The following is a 26,321-nucleotide window of genomic DNA, read 5'->3' as shown; positions in this document are numbered from 1 at the left end:
CTGGTGGTTAAAGAATCCAGGTTTGCCTTGATCCTAGTAACACCACTCCTGCTCTCACTGCTCTCAACAACTGGATCTCTATTAGTGCAGGGAGTGGAATGGTACTTTATTTACCTTTCTTAGGGGCAGTATTTTCTACAACTCCTGAAATGTAAATGATAAGAAAGACATATAGCATTCCTAAGGACTCCTAAGGACAGTGCTTTTCCCTGTCTCAGTAAATCATTCCCTGAGCAATGTCAATTTTAAGAAGCTACTGATTATTTAAGTTCAGAAAATAAAGCAATTTTTACCTTTTCTCTTTTATAGGAGAAATCACTGTATATTTTGTCCGCACGGAATAAAGTAGAACTCAACTATCTTTAGCCCTAAACATTTCTCATTACTGATTTATCCTCTGCCCACTGAGGTGCTGATGGTATGATGCTGCCTAGATCTTCTCTTCCTTATCCTCCGCATTCAATTATTTACCAAATCCTGACAATTTACTTTCTCAACATATGCAACTCTCCGGAGAGTTGGAACAATCTAATTGGTCTCCATACTGGAGATTGCTCCCCCTCAACACCATCCTCTATAGCACCATTGGATAAATTTTATTAAACCCCAGTTCTGATCTTATTATATCTTTCTTCAGAAAATGTTAACAGTAAAATGTTTAAAACAGTGCTCAAACTCTCCATTCTAATATTAAAAGCTCTCTCAGATCTGATCCCACCCATAATTCTAGCCTTACCTCCTACAGTTGCTCCATGTGCTTTAATCTCCAGTGATTTAGGGAACTATACTGTCCTGTGGCCAAATGGTCATTCTCAAACATTCCTTGCCATTGTTCACCTCTGGACATTTATTGGGAAGTTCCCTCTACCTTCTCTTTCCTCATTTCCACTTAGGGAAAACCAACACAGTCATCAAGGTCCAGCTTGAATGCCATCTACCCCATGGAGACTTCTGTAAAATAAGCTCTAACCTCCTCTGTGCTGTCAACATTACTCTGCTAAATCATAAATCAGAAAAAAAAGCAGAGTATTATTTCCAATTCATTGCTATATTCCCTGTCATGCTTTGCACAGTACCTTTCATATAGTAACCATTCAATAATATTAAAATGAATGTGCATATGTTTATATATGTACTACCTATAACCATATATACTTTAAAAATCACATATTTGACACAGATCAAATCATAACTCTGAACTTCTTTCTCTCATATTGTAGGCCCCCAATATGTAATTATGGGACTGAATGGATGACTGAATGAATGGATGAATTTTCCTATAGTCACTCTATAATTGAGAGAGGTTTCATAGGTCACTATATATCAGTGTCAGCTGTCCTTTGTTCTTGCCAATATCTTTGCTCAACAAGATTGGGAGCACATTTTTAGGATCTGAGAGCAACAGATAAGCATTAATTATATTTAATAGAGTTCTAATGGGAAAATATAAATGCAAAACTCTGTCTACATGTATATAAATGCACTGCACTTTATATAGCAATAGACAGTGTTAATCACATAATTCGGAATTCTTATACTCCTTTTCATTGTTTACTGAATCATCTTGACTGAGCTGATTCCTTTGCCAGAGAGCAATTCCCAGTGAATACTAGTCATTTGATTCTTTTAAAAAATATCACCCAATTGCTCTCCTTAGGATGAACAGCATCTTTCCTTACAAATGACTGACACAGGTTATTAGGTCACACTTTATTAGAATATTTCTATTTTTCATCTATAATTTTTAAATTAACCCAATTATTTCTAATGGTGAGTTGAGTATCTTGAACAGCACAAACTTGCATTGCTATATGACTTAATTTGTTGTGTAAAGGAGACAGGAACTCCTACACAAATAGAAATTGATCATTAAACCACATCCTCCATGCCCTTTACAAGGCGTTCTCCCAAAGGAGGCTTCACTGTGGCAGGAGAGCCAGGGCCTCCAGCACCCTTTTGCTTCTGTACATCGAACTGAGAAAATGACCACACACAAATGGAACTCAATTTTTCTTAATGTCAATCAACTGATATTACTTTGATGTAATTTTTCACTCACACAGAATAAAAAATATATGCACTAAAACCTCAGTCAGCTAGAAAAGAGGCTAGCAAACTTTCACTCTATTTCAATAAGAGTGAGGCCTTTGTTGTGTCTAAAGGCAAGATTTTTCTCTTGGGTTGTCACAATACCATGGGTGTCAATCAAAGAGCCTCAGCCAGAGGACCAAAAGAATATCAGATGAGATCCATCACAAGGCTGAATTCTGAACTGCATTTGTAAATTATTTCCTCAGCTGGGTCATCAATTACGAAGTCGTCTGCATGGAGGGGACACTTCATTATTGTTTATAGGGCTCCAATTAAATAAGACATAACAAACAACTATCAAGTTGACAACTTATCCACATACTCAGCAATTACCATAACCCATGGCCATGAGAAGAAAATGGGCCTCTGTTTCCCGCTCAGGTGAAGGCTGACTGGAATGAAATATTTCCTTCAAGCAGCCTTCTGTATCTCTTGCTCCTCAGTAAGAAGACTTCCATTACAAAACAATATAGGCCCCTGATTCAACATCTCCTGTAAAATCATTGTGAGTTAATATCAATCTTAAATTTCTCTATGCATGCAGATAGTCTGATACTAACACAAGGGGTCCATATGCGAAATAGATTATTAAAGGTTTTCATTCTTCTAACATCCCAAGAAGCATCACATTGGCTTTTAGACCCAGGCCCAGGAAGGTAACCAAGTTTAAGAACAGTACTTAGTGAAAGTACCAAGCATTGACTTGATTTCTATATTTATGCAGGAATATGTAGTATCTAACACACCGAGGAAGTTGTGGTACTACATAGGAATGATAGGGGCTTTCAGATCTTCGGAGAGAACAGCACAGTGGCATTCAAGCTGTCTTTGATAGACTAAGGTGATTTGATTTCCAGTAATAAATCATAAGAGCTGTTAGGAAAATTGGATGGTATTTATAATTCTAATTTGTTTTACTCTGTGACTCTAGGAAACATCATTGTGGTAAATATATTGAAATGTCAGGGTTATCACTTTCTACACAAAGTTTATTTTCTTTCTCCCCCAACAGAACAAAGGCCAGCAGCTTACCCTGCTGAGCCCAAGCTTATGTGAACTAGTGATCCAAGCAGCCTTTGGCAGTTCCGAGTGGCCATTTGGCCTGCCCGAGCTCACAGTACACAGACTTCCCCGGGACAGCCTCCAACTACAGGGTAGTCAGAGACTATTCAACGCTGCTGGGGCCCCCGTGTCATCCCGCAGCAGCAGGCTGCTTCCTAAGAAGCTGGCTCTTCTAGCTGCTCCAAGAGAGAAACTTGAATACTGTTTTGGCAGCTTTGCAGCACCATCTACTCTCTCCCTGTGGCTGAAGAAACTTTTTGAAAGTGCTAGAAGCACTGGTTTGGAATCTTGCTCCAGAATGATTCTGTGGAAAGCTGCCCTGAAAGTGAGACTGATTTTGGCCAGCTCTACTCAGGAGCCAGATGCCATTTATCTGAGCAGTAAATGCATACGGGAAATACGGCTCCAAGGACAGCAGCCCAGGAATGAGAACTCAGATGCACCAATAGTTCCTTTTCAATAGAACTTAATCTGTGGGTCTAAACCTGTGCTCTGTGGAGCAAAATAATCAACTTCAGGACTCCTAAACTATAGTTCTGTTTTTCCCTATTCACTAGCAAATCTGATCAGATGACATACTTCCAGTATCCCTTTGTAAAAGTAAGTTACCATTGGCTCTGTTAGGGATTCATGACATATATTCCATCTTCCAAATAAAGAAGCTGAGTGCAACGAAAGGAGGTTAATCAACCTGCTAAGACAAGCCAGAGAGTCAGCATTCTATGATGCCTTCCCTTATCTGCTTGTGTTTAGTTCCCAGTGCCTCAGTTACTGGGTCTGAACAAAAGGACTGCAATACCACCTGCTGGCTTTAGTTTACTTGCATTGCAAGGAGTACATTTAGAAAAATTAATCTGTTTAAGTTTGCTTTTGATTTGGAGAGTTTGCTGTTTTCATTTTGATTTAATTTTGTTTTATAATTATGCAAAACTTATTCAAACTTTGATCTGACAAAGTGATAGTCCCTTTTGCCCAGTCCCTCCTTCCCCCAGAGACAACCATTTTATTAATTTTTTTGTTTAACCTTGATTATTTAAGTATAAGAAAATACATCTCTATATTATTTTCCCACATCCTTCTTAGATTAAAAAAAAATAAAAGCTTACCATGTACACTGTTTTGCACTCTGGTATTCTCTCACTTATCCTGGAAATCACTCCAGAACAGTATATATAGATATTCTTACTTCTTTCTTAGAGTTGCATAGTAATCCATTGTGTGACTGTTCTATAGCTTATCCATTTAAACTCTTTCAGATCACAATGGCCCATTATTTGACTTTTGAAATTAGTAGCCTATGTTTTCAGTTTTTTCTGGTTATTTTTAGGATAGATTCCTAGAAAAGGGGATGCTAGTCAATTGATAAATATGTACAATTTAGCCAATTTGGCCAAATTCCCTTCTACCGTTTTGCCTAGTAATGTAAGAGAGAAGAATACCTATTTCCCCACAGTCTTATCAACACAATATTTTCAACATTTGGGATTTCGGCCAATGTGATGTCAGTTTCCCAGGCCTGGTTATTAGAGCCAGCTCCATGTTTCACATAAGGGAACAATTTCATCTTTAGAGCTCCCCTCAGAAACCAGCTAAATAGGACTTCATTATGGGAAGATGGTAGAGTACGAAGTGACAGGAATCAGTCCCTCTAATAAACCAACTATTAAACAGGCAGAAATTGTCCAAATCAACTATTTTAAAACTCCAGAGTCCAGGAGAACACATCATCTAGGGAAGAGTGCGAGGAAGAGGCTGGTAAATTATAATAAATAACAATAAATTGCTCACTCCAGGAGGTGGCTACCATGCCCTATCCCCTGTTGTCACAGAAGACAGCAGTGGGATCCAGCCTCCGGCACAGTTATTAGGGGAAATAGGGACAAAAAAATCCAGTTCCCAAGATCTGGGGTGGGGGGAAGGAACACAGACAAATCACTGATCATGGATTTTAATTAGCTACTTGGGTCACTGGGGAACCAGCTCTGAGGATGGCCATTGTTCCAACCTGCTACTCCAACCCCAAACAAAGGTATCTTTTAGAGAGGAGACTTAAAGATGGTACATTCCATCAGAGATGCAGAGGATAGCTGAAGGGTTGAATTTATGTACCTGTGGGGAATCACAGAAGAAGCTCCTGGAGCACTTCCTGGTCCCTCCTTCATCCATTCCTCGGGGCAGTTTGGAGCCAGCCTGGGCTTCTTTTGTGGGTCCCTAGGAGAGACTGGCTTGGGAAACTCATCCCAGGTGTACCACCTCCCAGAATTTCCCTCTGGGCGAAAACAGCTTGAGACAGTGAGGGTAGTGTAAGAAACACTGAGGTGCATGCCCTAGGGCAAAGGCTTAGGGGCTTTAAGACCTGCAGTGGAACACCCTGGAAAGGCAGGAGGTTGTTTCCTGGAAAGTAGAGGGGACAATCAAACTCCTGTAAACAAAGGAACTCCAAAGGACCGTAGCAAGCACTAGCCCAGGACAAGTCACAAGCCCAGAAAAGACAGGAGGATTGTGCACTTTGCCTTGGGCTGACCTTCTTGATAGGAGGAGGGCTTAACTGTGACTGAGAGCAACAAACAACACAAAGCCAACCTACAAAGATGATCATGGTGTTTTTTGCTTAGTTTTGCTTGGTATTGTTGACTCCTGACATTCAAGAAAATCTCTGCCATATCACCAGCTGATTACAAACTCAAAAAACAGCCATCTCAGGGAATAAATTCCAAGTTAACATCTTAAAGTATTAACATGTATAGTGTACAACAAAAAAGTGCAAGACACACAACAAAACAGAAAATGATGGCCCATCAATAAAAATCCAGAAAACATAAACAAAGGAGAGCAGATTTTGGAAATAGCAGGCAAAGACTTTTAAAAAATGATCTTCAGTATGCTCAAGGAGAAAAAGGAAAGTACAGAGAGAGAACTAAAGGATGTCAGGGGAAAAAAATGCAATAACAATATGAGAATCTCAATAAAGACATACAAATTTTAATAAGGAACCAAGCAGAACTGTTGGAGTTAAATACCACAATAACAGAAATGAAAAATTCCCAGGAGGGTTTCAACAACAGAGTGGAGCTGGCAGAAGAATCAGTGAACTCGAAGACAAGGCACCTGAAATGAGTAAGGATGGGAGCAGAAAGTAAAAAAGAAATATGAAAAGCAAAAATAGCCTAAGAGACCTCTGGGACACTGTCAAGCATAACAATATAATGCTTTATGGGAGCCCCAGAAGGAAAAGAAAGGGAAAAAGGGGCAGAAAGAATAGTCAAACAAATAATGACAGAGAACTTACTAAACAGCAAAAGACATGAATATGCACATCCAAGAAGTTCAGAGAACTTCAAACAGGATAAACTTGGAAGAAAAATATACCCTGTCACATACTAATCAAACCGTTTAATACACAAAGGCCAGGAGAGAGTTCTGAATGCTGCAAGAGAAAAGCAACAAGTTATACACAAGGAGTCACAATTAGATTAAGTGAGGATCTGTCATCAGAAACCACAAGGCAAGAAGGTACTATACAGCCATACTTAAAGTACTGAAAGAAAACAATTCTCAACGAAGAGTTTTATATCTGGTGAGACAATCTTTCAAAATGATTGATTAAGATTCCTAGATGTACAAAAGCTGAGGGAATTCATCACCAGTAGACCTGCCCTACAAGCAAAGCTAAAGGGTGTTCTTCAGACTGAAAAAACACTATCCCATGATTCAAAGCAGAATAAAGAAATCAAGACCTCCAGTAAATGTCACCATTTGGGTAATTATAAATCCCAGTACTATTGGACTATCATCTTTTTTTTTTTTTGGTATGTAACTCTACTTCTTTCTTCCTACAAGTGCAGGCTAAAATGCAAATGCATAAAAATAATGATAAATTCATGGCTTTGGACATACAATATTCAAAGAAAAAATTTGTAACAAGTACAAAAAAGGTGGTGGGGACAGAGGGTATAGGAACTGTACATGCGTATGCTACTGAAGTCAAGTTGCTATCAAATCAAATATGACTACTATATATTCAGGGTGTTAAATTAACTCCACGGTAACCACAAGGAAAATACATGAAAAATATATCCAGATAGAAATAAGAAGGCATTCAATGTGGTAAAATATTTTAAAAATCAAATAAATATGAAAGTAGGCATTAAGGGAAGAACTCAGGGTTAAAATGGTATAACTTACAAAGACTAAATAGGAAAATAGCAGAAGAAAATCCTGCATAATCATCAGTGAGTTTAAATATAATTGTATTAAACCCTCCAGTCAAAAGGAAGAGATTAGAAAAATGGATAAAAAAGCAAGACCCAACTACATGCTGTTTATAAGAGAGGCACTTAAATTCATAGGTGTTAAGTAGGTTGAAAGTGAAAGGGTGGATAAAATATACCACTCAAGAAGTAGACAAAAGATATTATACTAATATCAGATAAAACAGACATTAAGTCAAAACCTGTTAAGAGGGCAATGATGGTCCTTCTATACTGATAGATGGGTCAATTCAACAAGATGTAACAATTATAAACATATGGGCACCTAGCAGCAGAGCCCCTGCTCTTATACATGAATATATGAAAACATATGAAGCAAATACTTACAGATTTGAAGGAAGAAACAGACAGTTCTACATTAATAGTAGGAGACTTTACTATACCACTTTCAATTATGGATAGAACATCTAGACAGAAGATCAATAAGGGAAGAAAAGACTTGCACAATACACTAAAGCAACTAGACCTAACAGACATGTATAGAACACTTCATCCAACAACAACAGAATGCAACAGAATGTACATTCTTCTACAGTGCACATGGATCATATCCAGTATAGACCATTACTTAGGTCATGAAATAAGTCTCAATAAATTAAAAAATACTGAAATCATGCAAAGCATCTTCTCTAACTACAATGGAATAAAGCTAGAAATCAGTAATAGAGGGAAAAATGGGAAAAATCACAAAATTGTGGAAATTAAACAACATAGTTGTGCTGGTTTGAAGGGATGTAAGTCCCCTAGAAAAGCCATGTTTCAATCTAAATCCCATTTCGTAAGGGCAAAATAATCCCTATTCAACACGGTATACTTGAATCTGTAATCCAATCATCTCCCTGGAGATGTGATTCAATCAAGAGTGGTTGTTAAACTGGATTAGGTAAAGGCATGTCTGCACCCATTCGGATGGATCGTGATTAGTTTCTGAAGTTCTATAAAAGAGGAAACATTCTGGAGAATGCAGGAGATTCAGAGAGAGCAGAGAATGCTGTAGTACCACGAAGCAGCGTCCACCAGCCAGCGACCTTTGGAGGTGAAGAAGAAAAATGCCTCCTGGGGAGCTTCATGAAACCGGATGCCAGGAGAGAAAGCTAGCAGATAAAGCCATGTTCGCCATGAGCCCTTCCAGCTGAGAGAAAAACCCTGACTGTGTTTGCCATGTGCCTTCTCGCTTGAGAGAGAAACCCTGAACTTCATTGGCCTTCTTGAACCAAGGTATTTTTCCCTGGATGGATGCCTTAGATTGGACATTTCTATAGTCTTGTTTTAATTGGGACATTTTCTTGGCCTTAGAACTATAAACTAGCAACTCATTAAATTTCCCTTTTTAAAAGCCATTCCCTTTCTGGTATATTGCATTCCAGCAGCTAGCAAACTAGAACAGTACTATTAAAAAACTAGTGGGTTAAAGAGGAAATCACAAGCAAAATTAGGAAATATCTTGAGGCAAACGAAAATGAAAATACAACATATAAATCCAAAACTTATGGGACGCAACAAAAATAGTGCTGAGAGGGAAATTTATACCTTTAAATGCTAACATTGGAAAAAGAAAAAAAGATTTCAAATTAGAAACCTAAACTCAATACTGGAAGAACTAGAAAAAGAAAAAACCAATCCCAAAGAAAGAAGAAAGAAAATAACAAAGTTTAGAATGGAAAGAAATGAAATAGAGGATAAATAAAACAGTAGGCAAGAATCAACAAAATCAAAAGTTGGTTCTTTAAAAAGACTGATAAATTGGTAAACTTTTAGCTAGAATAATGAAGCAAAAGAGAGATGCAAATAAAGAGAATCAACAATGAAAATGGGGACATTACTTGACCACACTGAAGTAAACGGACTATAAAAGGATATTATGAACTACTGTACACCAACAAGTAAAATAACATAGATGAAATAGACAAACTCCTAGAAACACACAAATTACCTATACTGATTCAAGAACTAGGTCTCAACAAATCAATAACTAGTAAAGAGACTGAATCATAAATTAAAAAACTCCCAACAAAAAAAAGTAGGACCAGATGGCTTCACAGAGGAATTTTATCAAACATTCCAAGAAAACTTAACAACAATCCTGTTCAAATCCTTCCAAAAAACTGAAGAGGGGGGAACACTCCCTAATTCATTCTACAAGGTCAACATCACCCCATACCAAAGCCAGATAAAGATACCACAAGATAATTACAGACCAGTGTCCCTTATGAATATAGACGCCAAAATCCTCAGTAAAATACTAAAAAACGGAATCAAACAGCACATTAAACTAATTATACACTATAATCAAATAGGGTTTATCTCAGGTATGCAAGAGTAGTTGAACATAAGAAAATTAATGAAGGAAAAAAGTCACATGATCACAACAATTGATGCAGAAAAGGCATCAGACAAAATCAGGCTCCCTCCCCTTCTTGATAAAAGTATTTAGAACACTAGGAACAGAAGGAAACTTCCTCAATACGCTTAAGGGCATAAATGAAAAACCCACAGCTAATATTCTCCTTATTGGTGAAAGACTGAAAATTTCCCTCACAGATCAGGAACAGGATAAGTATGTGCCCACTGTCACCACTGTTATTCAACATTGTACTGGAAGTTTTAGCTAGAGCAATTAAACAAGAAAAAGAAATAAAAGGGATCCAAACTGGGAAGGAAGAAGTGAAAATCTCCCTATTTGTAGATGGCATGATCCTATATACATGAAAATCCTGAAACCAACAACAAAGCTCCTAGAGCTAATAAATGAATTCAACAAAGTGGCAGGGTATAAGATCCACACCCAAAATCAGTAGTGTTTCTATACACTAGTAATGAACAAAAAAAATTCCAGGTACAATAGCAAATAAAGAATGAAATATCTAAGAATAAATCCAATCAAGGATGTAAAGGACTTGTATATGGAAAACTGCAAAACATAGCTAAAACAAATCAAAGAGGACCTAAATAAATGGAAGAACATTCCCTGTTCAAAGATTGGAAGACTAAATATTGTTAAGATGTCAATCTACCCAAAGCAATTTATAGATTCAATGCAATCCCAATCAAAATTCCAAAAATCTTCTTTGCAGAAGTGGAAAAGCCAATCACCAAATTTATATGGAATGCTAAGGGGCACCAAATAGCCATAGTCATCTTGAAAAAGAAGAAGAAAGTTGTAGAACTCATACTTTCTGATCTTATTAGAAAGCCACAACAATCAAAACAGCAGGGTACGTGCACAAAGACAGATATATGCCCAATGGAATCAAACTGAGAGCTAAGTAATCAACCCTTATATTTATGGCCAATTGATCTTTGACAAGGCGTCAAAGACCACTCAATTGGAAAAGAATAGTTTCTTCAACAAATGGTGCTGGGAAAACTGAATTTGCATTTGCAAAAGAATGGAGATGGATCCCTACCTATACCATATACAAAAACCAACTTAAAATGAATCAAAGACCTAAATATAAGAGCCAGATCTATGAAACTACTAAAAGAACATGTAGAGAACTTTGTGTTAGGCAACAGTTTCTTAGACTTTATACCCAATGCACAAGCAACAAAAGGAAAAATAGATAAATGGAACTTCATGAAAATTTACAACTATTATGCATCAAAGGACTTTATCATGAAAAGAAAATGATAAGCCATACTGTCTTTAAGTCATTACCTATAGCTATCCTAAGTTAAGAACTGCACTATGCCTATCACAGTAATTATGAATAATGACAAAAATTCCCATCTCTCTCATGTCCAAGAGTGTTTGGGACTGTTTTCTGAATGATTGCTCATTTCAATGGAGAAAATATTTGGAAACCACCTATCTGATAAGTGTTTAATATCCAGAATGTATAAAGAAATCCTGCACCTCAACAACAAAAAGACAATCCAATTTTTAAATGGACAAAAGACTTGAATAAATATTTCTCCAAAGAAGATATACAAGTGGCCAGATAGCACATGATATGTGATTGTAGTATAGAAACATGGAATCCATACCATGTGGATTTAGGACCTTATCTCGAGATCCAAATCCCAGTTTGTTGAGGGTGGGGAGAGACAATGGAAAAAGTACAGATATGGTTTGGAGACAGAGTAGATAAAAGCAAAAATAACTACTGACAGACACTGAGCTTCCCAAAGCTATGCAAAGGCTTGTTCCTGACAGAGAATCAGAAATTAGTCTCTGAAATAGACTTCAAGGTCATAGAAAGATGGCGATATAAACACACTGCAGAAAATACATTCTTAGTTTTATTTTGGTAAGGACTTAATTGCAAATTTTCCTCAGAGCTCACAAGGTTCACAAATTATAAAGATCAATAGTATTTTCCAAGACAAACCCAGAAAGAAGTTATGCAGTCATTCTGGGCCCTAAATTTAGCCCCCTGGTTCCCTTCTGGTATCTTCAATACCTAACTTTTAATGTATCTAGCCATACTGTCTTTAAGCCATTACCTATAGCTATCCTAAGTTAAGAACTGCACTATGCCTATCACAGTAATTATGAATAATGACAAAAATTCCCATCTCTCTCATGTCCAAGAGTGTTTGGGACTGTTTTCTGAATGATTGCTCATTTCAACTGGCCTATGCACATTTAATCCACTAAGTCAAAGATGAAAGCATTTATAGTAGAAGGAATTTGCACATGGTTGAGGGTATTCAAAATAGTTTTATAGATAAGGTGAACTGGCTGGGACAGTGTGTCATACCCTACAGTTTTGGCAAGTTCCGCGGCACCTTTTGTTGTCCCTACTGGTTCACACAGGCCATCATTTTCACAACTGCCCCTCCTTACAAATTCACACTTAATGGCTACAGTTGATTCCTTTCGAATCAAACCCGAAATCTAGAGCTTCTCCACAATAACATAAAAGCAAAACCATCACATTTGTGGGAACAAAAAAAGCATATTGTAATGGGATCATTAAGATCAACCCTAAAGTATATTCACAAATATCATGACAGCGTTATGGATACTAATTGCTATCTGAAAACACCACTCCAGTCTAAGTGCTAGTATTAGACAAGGGTGCATCCTGTCAAATGCTATTTGGCCCATAATTGAAAGGGTCATTAAAAATTTACTGAAAGGGATACTGGAAACACCATAGAGGACAAATGGTATGTTTGAAGCTACAGTCATTGTCAATGACACCACATCAATGACAAGCAACAGGGGTCTAAATGGGGGGAGAGGGAGAAAAGATTTAAAGGCGATTAAAAGATTTAAAGAGGACCTTTTTTATATGAATCCCAAGCCCAGGGCTGCCTGACTTTGAGATCTGTCAGCCACACTGTGCTGAAGCAGTGGTGGTCCCACACACTGCCCATCTATGAAATGTACCTACGGATCCACATCTTATGAATATTTGATCCGGCTACAAATTTGAAGGAAAAAAAAATCACTAGTCTTTGAATTATTTAATTGTTTTTGCCAAAGCTCTGAATTATTTTTCCTGTAATAAAATAAAATGTATTGGGTGGGAAACAAAAGCCTAAAGAGGCAAATACCAACTTGAGCTCTAACAGCTGAGATTCTAGTCGAGCTGATTTTCTTTACGACATAAGTGGTCTACTTGGCTGATAGCAGCAAAGACTTGGGTCAATACTGTCATTCCCTCCTACCAGCACTGCAGACTTCATGCATTCCTCCTTGAATTAACTTGACCACAGGCTATTTCTTGTAGGCTATAATGAAGAAATTGGCCAAAGTTCCTGCAAGAGATATGATGTTGACATGAATTCTTTAAATATATAAACAAGCCTTGAAGACTGGAAAGGTCATGGTGAAAGAAGCAAATTTCCTTCCTTTAATAATTACTGGAAGAAAAGAATTCAAATCTGGGAAGTGACTTATGAGGAGTAGCAATAGGTCAGGGGCAGAATGTTGCATGTGAACGTGGGGATCAGACAAGAGATGATTGAGAAAGACTGTGAGGAGATATAAGGTGCTGTAGTGTGCGTGTGTGTGTATGTATTAAAATAGTGGTATTAAAGAATATAACTAAAGAGTTGCAACTACGAGAATCTTTTATATGCAGCAAGTTCACTGAAGGATAGCATATTTAATGGTACAGAAAGATGGGGCAAAAAAGATTTGTTTGCTTAAAAAAAAACAAGAAAAAGAACCGCAAATATTTCCATGGTATTTTAAAGGGGTACTGACAAGGAAAATACTCCGAAAACTGTAAAATTCATATTGATATCCAAAAGAATGACTGCTGTGGTAGACTCTAATGCGGCCCTCATTACCCCCACCTCCTGATATTCAGGCCCCTGTGTAATGCCCTCCCATTGAGTGTGGGTGGAACCTATGACTTGCTTCTTATCACTGAACTATAGCAAAAGTGATAGCATGTTTGTGATTACATATGTGTTACTATATTATATAAGACTGTTTTGCCTGTGTTGCACAGAGTCTCTCCCTTGCTCTCTTTGAGGAAGAAAGCAATCATGTTGGCAAAGTCCATGGGCAGAGAACTGAGGGCAGCCTCCAGCTGACAGGCACCAAGAAACTAAGGTCCTCAGTTAGGCAGTCTTAAGGGAAGTCAATGCTTGATGGGGATCCATGCCCTGTCAAGCCTGAAATGAGTCTACCGTCCTGGCTGACATCTTGAGTGCAGCCATATGAGACCCTAAGCAGAGGACCAAGGTAGGCTGCACCAGACTCTTGACCTATAGAAACTGCGACATAATAAATCTGTGCTGTTTTAAGCAGCCATGGTTGTGGCAATATTGCTATGCAGCAATAAATATTTTATATAGATGCCAAGGGCTTTGACTAGATCCTTTCATTCCTAAGAGCGACCCCTCCTTTTCATCAAGTGCTTCACATCAAGTGTACATTCACTAAGGGTAGCACAATTACAAGTGCTACAGAAATGAAAACTAGAAGATACTACAAGGAGGCCACACAGAAACAAATTATATGGCACTGTGATACACAGAAAAACTATAGCATTGATGCTCATGGAACTCCATTTATTCTCCCTGGAAGATGAATTTCTTTCTGAAGAATGGGTAAAAATTCATATTCCATGGAACATGAAAGAAAATATAGGTATGCCAGTAAATGGGAGTAACTAGTCTATGGTACATTAGAAGGAGGTTTGAAGGCAGAGAGATTTAGGCTCAAATCCCAGCTTCATTATTTACTGGATATATATCTTGGGCAATATATTGATTTATAGCTATATAAATATTTGATTTATAGTTATATAAATATATCAATATATTAATTTCTATCTATATAAACATATCAATATATTGTTTTATATATATATATATATATCTTGGAAAACACATTGATTTTTTATTTTATCAACCTGAGCAACTGAAGTAATCAAATCCACCCCCGTGTTGAGAGAATACATAACATTGGGCATGAAAGGTAAGTATTCAATAAATACTAATAATGCTCTTTCCCCTTCTTTATGCCCCATGCAGATCAGGACATCCTATTTTAGAAGACAAATATTCCCCCAAAATCAGGGCAAGTACAACATTAAATGTAATGTGAGTAAAGGGTATTGGAAGGCCAGAACAAGGGCAGCTCAGTGGTAGAATTCCCGTCTGACATGCCGGAGACCCAGGTTTGAGTCCTGGAGCCTGGACAAGCCAAAAAAATGCTTCATTGAGCAGTGCAACAGTGGCTCAGTGGCAGAATTCTTGCCTGCCATGCCGGAGACCCAGGTTCAATTCCCAGAGTCTGCCCATGCCAAAAAACGAAGGAAAAAAAAAAAAGAGTATTAGAGGTACTGAAAATGTAAGTATGATTATGTATAATTATGAATAACAAAGGGGAAGCATTTTAAGATGTCAAGACAGATGCTTAAAGTACAAAATTCAGATTCTTTTAACAAACATGAATGAAAAAGAAAGGAAAGTTACAGAACCAAGGACTCATTGAGGAAGAAAGAAGAGGAGGAGAAAGTAATGAAGAAGGAGAAGGAGAAGGATGACAAGGAGGAAGAAGAAGAGGAGGAAGAGCTTCAGTGAAGACAAAGAGGAAGATGAAGATAATGAAAAGTATTAGAAGAATGTCAGAAAGGCCACAAGCCAGAAGTGAACTTTGCTTGGTGGAAAGTACAAAAACAAAACAAAAATGCATTTATTGTGCTGTGTTTGTGATGAAAATAAAAGGGGATAGTATCTTTACTTGGGAAAAATGCTGCAATATTACCAAGTGGCTTAAAAACAAACTGCTTTTACTTTGCAATTGTCTTCACCAAGGAGGGTGATAATCAAATAGAAAAGGGAAGATAAGCATAATGAAGACACCACCAAAGAGTAATATTGCGAAGATGAGAGGAAAACTGCACCTTGATTCAGATAATTATTCCCAGGAGAAAGAGTTTGCAAATTCAACTGGAGAATAATTGTCAGTAATTATAGAAAAATCTTATAGAAAAGAGAGGCCAAAATTCACATATGAAAAAATTTTTATTTTCAAGTAGTAAACACCTCAGAATAAATCTTGATATGATACTCAACTAAACGGATAATTAAACAATGATTTTTTTTTAAGCACTTTGAAAGGAAAGCAATTATCACTAAGAGCCAAAATGGGTTCACTAAGAAATTGTCTGGCCAACCACACCTCCCTTACTTTTTTCAAGAAGTTACTGAATTGGTAAACTAGACACTGGAAACATACTTATAAGGTCTGGAAATGAGAACTGAAAGACTATTATATATTTAGCCTAGAAAACAAAGAGATGAGGTAAATGTCTTCAAGTATTGACAAGGCCTTCATAAGGGTACAACTCATTGCGCATTACTGCATCCTTCAAATCTCAGCTTAGATGACTCTTGATAAAGCGCTGTCTGATTCTTCAGATTCCGATTTGATACGCTCCTCTGTGTTGCTATGGTACACCTGTATTTCTACTAGCAAAACACTTTTCAGAGTGTATTATGATTTCTTATTCAATGGGCTGCCTCACCAGTGAAATGTAAGATCCACAAGGGCAAGGACCCGGTCTGCCATATTCAGTACTTTATCCCCATGGTCTAACACAGCATCTGATATGTGGTGAGTGTTCTATAAATACTCGCTGATTGAATGAATGAGTAAATGGATGAATGAAAAATACTTTGTTATGTCACAGAGATATAGTTTCTTAATCTCAATATAAGGAAGAACTTTCTTATAATTAGCAATCTCCAACAGGCATGGGCTGCTTTCAAAAGCCAGAAATTCCCCATTCTGGAAATGTTAAAGAATGACTCGAAAAACCAACTACCCATGAGGCATTTTGTACAGTACAATGGAAGTTCAATCAGATGACTCTAGACTAATTCTAGACTCAAAAACATATTACATTTTATTACAAAATTGAGTCAGTCCTTAAGAAAAATCAAAACCTACAGCCCAAAACTTCCTGAAGCAAAATGACTGTGCTAAACAGTGAGCTCCTGAAGGGTGATTTTATTATTTTGGCATCTCCTACCTTGCTTAAAGCAGGGCTGTGTACAAGCTGATAGTTAATAAAGGTCTGATAAATAGATGGCTACAATTAGTGTAGATTATTTTTGAGTGAAAAGAACAATTAAGATATTCATTCCAACAACCACATTTCACAGAAAGGAAGCTCAGTTCTAAAAGGTTAAATGACTTCTCAAAAATCACCAAGCCATTTGGGGGAAGAGCCAAGATTTGAACCAGTTTACTACTACTTCTACCACTCCAGGTTGTCTTGAGAACTCTTTTTCAGAAATGATTAAAAACAGGAAACCAGAGGTCTTAGGTCAAGCAAGTCACTTTGGGTCATAAAAGGGTTATCATTGAAGTACCCCAAGGGGGCTACTGGACAAGACTAGAAGAGACAGCACATAGCACCAGAAAACAAGAACCTGAAATAAGCTACAGAAAGACAAAAATAGTATAATAATGTCATACTTTAAGGCTCTGTAGCAGTATGTATACCAAGAACATAACCCTAAGTGTACTTACAGTTCTGAGCTAACTCATTAAACTCTATGTCTGTGATTTCACAACAGAAAAGAAAGTTGATGTATAACCGTTATATGGTTACCTTGGACAAATACGAACACAAATATTGATGATAATTGAGAGGACTTTTTGGCCTGGTTCTCTGTACTCATATTATACATTCACACACACAAAAACACACACACAGAAAACATGTTTCATCTCCCCCCACTGTCATCCAGGATGACAATTAATTTTTTGGCCTTTGTTATTTTTATTGGCAGTCTACATTGATCTAAATCACCACAAAATTATCAAATCATCATGCTATTTTGCACTCTATAGCTACAGTCCACAGTTCAGAATCAATAAAAAATGTTTACCCAGCAATGTTTCCTAGGATGACAGACACTCTGTTTTCTTTTGTTGAACTATTTGATGAAGTGACAAACTGCCGCATTTGTTCATTCAAAGGATATTACAGAGGTCCCATTATGCTGATTACATTTAGGACAAGCCTTCACCCTCAAGGAGACCATAAGCAAGTCCAGGCACTGAGGTAATGGGACCATTACAGCCATGTCAGGTTCGATGGGAGTCCACACATGGGGTGCCTTGCTCAGCCTGAGGGAAACAGGGCTTGTCATAGAGGGGACAGTTAGCTGGCTGGACAAGGGGTCAGCAGTTTTTAGACAAAAGGAAAAGCATTTGAAAAGGCACAGTCAGAGCAGAAATTGTAAATATTTGCTGCTGAAGTTTGTGGTCCACGTAACAGAGTGATTATAACAACTGTGGCCATTTCAGTATAGTCCTTGACAGACTTCTCCCTGTTCATTACTTTCACTGACACTGCCTTCTTTTAGGCCATCATCGATTCTCCTTGGATATTACAATAACCTTCTAACTGATCTCCCTCCTTCCAGGCTTTTGTTCCACTTTTCAATTTATCTTCCTCATTTCAAGATATTTAGCTTTCCAAATCACAAATCTCAACATACCACTCTCCAGTTATATCTTTGCTTATGAGATAAAGTCCAAATTTCTTAGCACAGCAAATAAACACTTTGCATTCTGGCACCTTGCCTTTCTAACTTCATCTCCTGCCTCTTTCTGCACATAACCTAAAATGCAGTGCCACATAAGCACCCAATATTCCCTTATACATTTTGCCTATACGTAGCATTTCCGCTGCTTAGAATGCCTTTTCATGCTGAGACAGCAAAAACTCACCTTTCAAGATGCTCTTCAGTAAGCCCTTTCTCACATCTGGGAAGTTACTCCTCTGTCTTCCCACAGTCCTCTGCACACACCTCTACTATTTCAATTTGCACATTGTATTCAGTCTCTTTCTATGTAACTTCCCCACTAGGGTGGGTAACCATATCTCCTTCGAATGCCTATCACCCTTCAAAATTAGTCAGTGCCTGGAAAACAGCAGGTATTCAATGTTTGTTGAATGAATAAATTAGCCACTATTTCCTAAAACCTTCCTTAGTTTGACATTTATTTAGGCATAACATTGTTGCCTGTTTGAACATGGAAAATGTATTGCATCTGTCCCCTTCTAATTTGCACCTGTTGCTCATACTGCCTCACATGCCGACTACCCTTTTACTCCAAATCACTGTCACCAGAAGGAACAGACAGGCCCCCAAACTCTCTTAGGACTCATAAAGAGTTCTAAACGTCCTTCTAGTAAACCATTACAAACACCTTCCATAGAAATAACAGTACATGTTTTTAACATCTCATGAAGTTTGAGTGCAAAAATGAAGTTTACTTCATTTGAAGCCACACTATACAAAGTTACTGCAAAAACAAACAAAAAAAGAAAGGCCTAAAAATAAGGTCTTTCTGCCTAGGATAAAATAATGTGTATACATAGGAAAATCATGAGGACTCTTTACACTGCCATTCCCCCAGAGGAAGAAAAAGGGATGCTTATTTATTTTGTGGGGTGCAGTGGGGAGATCATCTTGGAGCCTGCTGCTCAGTCCTGTTCCTTCATGTGAACTGGCCCATAATCCTTCTATTATCAAAAAGGAACATATGTCACGGAAGGAGGAACATTTCCCTACAATTCCTGTCATAAAATTTAATTCCAAAATTCAAATCCTAATCTCACGGCTCTTCCCCAGAATGTGAAAAAGTACTTTGAGCCACTGATGGTCCAAAAGGCAGCACTGCTTCTGTAAAAGGTAGAATCAATATTGTGCAAATATACATAAATATACATACATATATACACACACACATACAAAGTGGAAATTAATGTACTATATGAAGTTAATGAACCTTTTGCAATTATTTCCTGGTCATAGATTTAGTGTGGATGCTGACTAATTAGCCAAATATGAATAATATATGTAGAGTTTAAAGAAGTATGTATGCATATTAAAGGACTTTTTTCCTTATTTCATTGTAAAGCAAGTCATTTGATGTAGCTCTGCAAAAACTCTAATACACATCAAAAAGCAATGAACAAACTCTGAGTACTTGAAGCAGGATAATTTAGATGGTTTTTAATCATGATTATGAAAATATAATTAGGTGGTTTCATGTTTGTTGTTGAGTATATGTAGGGGAAAGTGATTCTCCAAATAGAAAACGTGAGCAATATCACACAGAAACCATAAGAGAACTGTGTACATGAGGCACATGTAGAGAAAGAGAGAAAGAGACCACTGGCCCCTTCCTTCAACCCATCAGCAGCTCTCACATTTAAACAGAATATATTCCTTTCAAGACGTCAAAAGAAATCTTATTTAATAAACTGATTACAGAGAAGTAGTTTGAAAAATACCTCTCTTTAATGTCATCATAAACTTTAGCAGTGGCCTGCAATTTAAAACAAATCCTCCTTGGCACAGCCACTACAGAAAAAGAGGGAAGAAAAACTCATTTGTGCTCAAGCAGCTCATGTGTCATCAGTGTCGGCTAGGCATCAGTACAGTCAAGGATCTGCACAGGAAAATGATTGTGCACTTGTGGCCTTTTCTAATCCATTTGAGATAAACCTGATATTTATCTAACTCCAATCACCCAAGTTAGAAGTTGAAAGGATCGTTAAGTTTTCATGCAGGAAGATGAATCACACATATGCAAACTGGTATCTCATGAAAGGCTATCCAAGCATCCCCCACCATGGCCAGGAGAGACAACAAGAGTGACTCGACTCCCCCTGTCGTAGGTGGGTCACCCTTTACTCAGTTTCCTGATGGACTCCCTCAAGCTACAGTTTTCTTCTTCCCCTGTGCAGCCAGAGTTGATTACTAGCCCCATTTAAAAATATCCATCCTCCCTAGTACATCTCTAAAAACATGTGCAAGAGCACCAGGTTGCACTTGGAAGTATTTTGGTCACCAGCAAGCTGGCCCCTTTTGTTGTGAAATTCAAAGAGTTCCAGCACCATGAATTTAAGGAAGCCACAATTAGAGTGGCTTTATTCCAGCTCCGTGTGTAATCTGTTTTACCACGAAAATACAAAGTTGCTGTCTGTGCACACAATTTTAGCATTTCTGGTTTTTATGCCATCTTACTTACAAGAAACTCCCAGCTGTTATAATTTGTCTCACCCATCGCTTTCTTGTAGAACCAGCCTTTGTTCCTTTTTTTTCAGTGCCAGGGACTTGCTGGGTTTCACCTGATGTGATTTGTCCAGGCATTAATAATGTATCTTCAAGATGCAAGATGCATGAATTCCTTTAGTAACAGATCTGTTGGCAGAGGGTTGTATTGTATAGCTTTGCTGCAAAAAGGGAAGGCAAGGGGACAAAGGAAGGTCATCAGCCTCAGGAGGGAGTGGTATTGGTTATTTCAGAAGGACAGTACAACCAGCATATGCTGAGGATAGTGAATATTAAACCAACAATTCCGGAAGGGAGGGCAGAGAAGGGGAGGGGAGGGAAGGAGAGGAGAGGGGAGGAAAGTGAAGGGAAGGGAGGGAGAGACAGTCTTGTTAAATCTGCAACTTGTCCCTGTAGATGAAAGTGAGCTGCACATACATAATAACAGTGAGCTCAGGCAGTCTAGGATATATCTCTTCTCATATCTTTCTTGGTACACATCAAGGGATATTTCCTATTTAAGGGTCCTGATTTTCCCCTTGGATCTGAGACACACTCCAGCTACTTTCTCAGTGGCCTTCAAGGGATTGTTGCTAATGTTACTCATATGAATTCTTATCATCTTGCATTTATGAAGAGTTTGTATTTTCAAGCTGCTTTATAATTATTAATAAGTTATTTCTCACAATTATCCTGAAAAGTAGGACAAGCTCTTTTCTCAATGTTACAGTTAAGGGGAAAGAAGTGTACACAGATAACAAAGTAAGCAATATACTGAGACTGTGTGTATTACAAAGATGGAATAAGGACACACTTAGAAGGCCACCCTATCACCTAGACTGAATAATCTACTTTTTAGAAGGGTAAAGTGAATAACTTACAGCAGAATGTAGGACCCAATTAGAAACAATCAGGTTGCTTAGTGGTTGCAGTCATAAACTCTGCAGGAAAATAATCCTGCTTCAGATGATTGGGTTTTGAACCCAAGGCTAGCAAAACCACCTGGCTCCAACATATTGGATATTCTTAAGGAAAAATGAATTTGCTGTATAATGTGGAAGTCAAAAAGTTCAGCCATGAAAATAGTTGCTTGCGCCGGTGATTATTTAACTTCCGGTTTCTAAGAGGACTCCTAACAAGATCTGTCAATCTAAAACCAAACCACACTCTCTTTAGGGTCATTACAGTAGGTTCACCTGCCTCTTATCCCTCCCCCCATCACTGCCAAACCCTTTCCCCCACACACACAAAAATCTCATTTAATCAATAACATTTGCTTTCAGGGCAGCTCTCCTTTACTGCTGTTCCATCTCTATCTGGGTTACCATAGCAACTATTCTCAGAGCAGTGTGATACCCAGTTTATACATTTCAGCCCTGTCACATGACTGACTACCTGCTTCTACTTTAATCATTGCTGGAGGGAACACTTAAAAAAGTGGCTGCTTCCTGCTTCCTGTTGCAGTCCACCAAACTGCCATCATGTTTTACATTTCCTCCCTCAATCTAGAAAACGTGTTAATTATGTTTTCCCATAAGCACCTTCCCAAAGCAAAGAGGGAAGACCATAGGAATGAGCAAGAGTACCCAAATTGCTAGAATTAGTGCAGTCTTCCAGGCCCTCAATAGCAAATTCTTCTTATTCCCTATAGAGATGCTCTCAGTTTTAGCAGTGCCCCTTCTTTAAGATCTCAATGGTAAAGAAATAGATGTTTCCAATCTTCTGATGGCCTGAGATCCATGTTCCAGGGGCCCATGACCACGAGACACTCTTGTCTCCATCCATGGGACTGTTCCCTAGACCTCCTGCAAGGCAAGGCCTGGAACTTGGGACTCTCAGGAGTCTCCCTTGTTGCAGCTTTGAGGGGTCCGTTTAAATCACATTATAAACCTAATGAAACACAGCTAATGAAGTACAGATGTCCTATCAGATTTGGAGCTCTGGCTCCCTGTAAAAGCCCAGTAAAAATAAATGAAATGAGCCCTGTATCCATGGAAATGGGCAGCTCACATGTTAATCCTTCCCCCACCCATTTATGAGTTCATTACCATTTCTCATTCCAGGGCTTCTGAGCATTTGTGGCTTCTGGTCAGTCATTTCCTAGAAACTCCTGACAGACTGGGCTTGAAGGTCCTTGGTTTTGCTTCTTTGTTTAGACACATGGGAAAATGAATAGTTGTACATTGTTTATTAGGAGCACAAGCTTCTGGCTACGTTTTTTCTGTTTTTTGAGGTGCTGGAACAAATTTAGATGTGTCTAGAGTCCTATATCTTCCTGTGACCTGGAAGCAGGTCTTTCATGACTGGGCTTCCATGTCTTTTGAGAACACCAGGGAACTGGGACAGGAGTGACTGGATTCCAAAAACTCTTCTGTCACAAGGTCATTTATGCCCAACAATCCATTAACATTCCCTGATGAAATGGAGATGTGTTCAGCTATTAATTCAGCAGCTACTATCGCTTGACAAGATCATGAAGGAAAGGGACAAAAGAGGGGTAAATACTGTTGGGAATTAGGTTAAGTCCAGATTTGAAGTACTCCCTGGAATAACAGGACACTTAGGGAGAGCTGGGAAGCACCACTAGGACATCAGATGCCCAGAAGTTGGGGGGTCATTGAGAAGAATAGGTGTGCTACAAACAGAAGAAGAAAAGGAGAGAGGATCATTAGAAACAAAATTTGCCTCCCTCATAATGGGTCCTCTCAGTCAACCAGAGGTCCTGTTTCCTCTCTTACTTTTTTGGTGAATGAGTAACTGTCATTCTCTTTCTTAGTTATTTGCTTTTAGGAAAAAGCAGTCTTAGTTGGAACACAAGTATTTCTCTCACAGAGTTCCTTTGGGAAGAACTCTCTAAGTGTGTTATTTTTTAGATTATAATTTTGAATTTTTAAATTCTTTTTGAGGAAAGAGCACATGTTCACAATTTAAAAGTAACTATCTGAGTATCAATAATATCTTGAACTAAAGTTCCCTTTAAGAGGTTGACTGCAATTTTTTGTCACTTAGCCCCAGAAACTAGAAGATAAGAGATATTATAGATGAGGAAACTGAGGCACAGCACAATAGAAAGACTTCCCTGGGGCCACACATTAGTGTGAGTAATAGAAACAAGGCTATGAACAATAAACTTTAGGTCCCAAGTATTATAAGAAATAGACTTTTTTTTCAAAACAATCTATTTTGTCTATCTAATGGCTGAGAAATGAATGCTTTGTAAAAATGGGCCAAGAAATTAAAGCTTAGGGCTGTGATTATTATAGTGATTTGTCAGTGGTAGTATATGATTTTGGAAGAGTACCAGCTGTATTAACAAGAGGATAAGAACACTGTTCATTTCTCATTTGCCTAACACAGATATCCTTGCCTCACCAAAGAAAAAACTGAGACATGATAAAGCATCAGTGATGGAGCAACCTAAGTAACTTCATGGCAAATGATTTAAACTTTTCACTGCCTGCTAAAATAAGAGATTTTTACTACTGATTTATGTGCTGAACTGTCAGAAATAGAAATAAGCCTGAGCAAAGACAAAAAAAGAAGTTATGTGGGCAGCAAAGACCATTTACTTATTAATCTCTACCACCTAACTCATGACATAGAAGGGGGAAAATATGTCAGGAATACTAAACACAGCCACCTGTAGGTCACAAGGAAGGTGCTGAAAGAGTCATCTGTTTACAATAAAAGAAAGTGAGATGCACTTCATGAGCCTGTTGCCTTAGTATTTTCTTCCCCATGTTAGGACAAAACAGCCAGATTTTAGCAGTAAACCTAATTTACTATGAAAAGCTGGCTAAACAGCTGTTTCTGCTCTTCTTTTGACTAGCACTAATTGTTTTTCCTTTCTAGTCAGATCTCTTCTTTCTTCCTTGGCCCCTTACTTACTCCATGCCATTTCCCTATCATGCTTAGCAACATGTTTCAGAGAGAGTGGTATAGGCCAAATTCTTAGAACATCTTGAATATTTAAATGCTTAAAATAGGTCAATTGTCTCCCAACAAAAAGTCCAAAGTGATGGACTTTTTTTTTGCATCTTTTTCTTTCTTTCTTTCTTTTTTTTACATGGGCAGGCACCAGGAATCAAACCTGGGTCCTCGGGCATGGCAGGTAAGCACTCTTACCTGCTGAGCCACTGTGGCCCATGATGGACTTTTTGAAAAGCAAATTTAAATAATTGTTGACAATATAAATTGAGGGATTTCCAGTATTTGGCAGAGTGTCTACTTGGAGTGAGGGATTTGGGTATTTTAATTTTAAGAGGTCCTAAACATTAACTTTTATCACCTGACCACCCCTGTCAGTGGGCAAGTGTATGGCTTGAAGAGACTAAGAGTAGAAACCCACAACTTTGTTTTACTACCTTTTTGTCATCAGTGTTCTTTCCAAAGCTAGTAACCATTGGGAGGACTTGTCTTCTCAGGGAAAGTCTACAAATAAGGTCATATTTGGCACTTTGGAATAAAGATCTCAGGAATACATCTTAAGCTAATGGTTCTGCATTTTCAGAGGAAATGCAATATAAACAGAGGAATGCAGTGTCTTTCTATAGAGAAAGCATATTTCAAAGCACTGTCACATCTCTTTTCTCATATGTTTATGGTCCTACAATGTTAAGAAAGTACTTTACAGATGAACTTCCAGAGGTGAGAGGGGATGGATGGATCCACAGGAAATAGGAGATGGACGATCCCACAGAAAACAAAGATGACCCTTACCAATGCCCAAGCTCGGTTCTCAACTCTGCTGCTTCTTGTTTTTAAAATTGCATATTCTTGGGGGTTGAAAAGACAAGTTCTTAATCTTAACCCACATCCTCTATGGGTGTGAACCCATTTATAAATAAGGCCTTTACAAATCGGGGAGAGTCTCAACCCATGACTGGAGGCCTTATAAAAAGAGGAAATTCAGACACGATCACAGAAAGCCACAGGAGGACATTGCCAAGTGAAGGAAAGCAGAAATGAAAGCCAAGGAACCCCACAGATTGCCGCAAGCCGGCACCAGGATACTGCAGACTCCAAGAGAAAGGTTAGCCTGGCTGATGCCTTGATTTGGGACTTCTGTCTTTAAAACATGAGACAATAAATCCCTGTTAAGCCAACCTATTATGTGGTATTTGTCACAGCAGTGTGGCTAAGACACACACCCAAATGGCAAATCAACTATGTACTTTGACTCTGTGTCTCTACTTCTGGGAAAGCACAACTAATAAATAATCGAATACTAAAATAGCAGGTTCCACAAACCATATCTTGAAAAATTAGTGCTTTATTCTTGATTAGAGTACAGTTGAATTTATTCCAAATTTGTAAATAATCCTTTACAATAAAATAATTTAAATAATTCCACTGAACCATGTAATTCAAGTTATTACATGACTAAATGAGTCTTGGACTATA

The 26,321-nt window shown here is 38.1% G+C and overlaps 1 long non-coding RNA gene across 3 annotated transcripts in view; it reads right to left on the bottom strand.

The window, feature by feature from the left end:
• Positions 1-23,254, bottom strand: part of LOC143662220 (uncharacterized) — a 425,246-nt gene extending 401,992 nt beyond the window's left edge. For all 3 annotated transcript variants that reach the window (XR_013165228.1, XR_013165227.1, XR_013165229.1), the window contains exons 1-2: positions 22,967-23,254; positions 20,896-21,100 (exon numbers count right to left, since the gene is read on the bottom strand). This is a non-coding gene — a long non-coding RNA (uncharacterized LOC143662220). The remainder of the gene's footprint in view (positions 1-20,895; positions 21,101-22,966) is intronic.
• Positions 23,255-26,321: the final 3,067 nt, after the last annotated feature.

This window comes from Tamandua tetradactyla, chromosome 18 (genome assembly GCF_023851605.1).
Source record: "Tamandua tetradactyla isolate mTamTet1 chromosome 18, mTamTet1.pri, whole genome shotgun sequence".
Classification (NCBI taxonomy): Eukaryota; Metazoa; Chordata; class Mammalia; order Pilosa; family Myrmecophagidae; genus Tamandua; species Tamandua tetradactyla.
The sequence above is the reverse complement of the archived record's forward strand: the minus strand, read 5'-3'. Positions and strand labels throughout refer to the sequence as shown.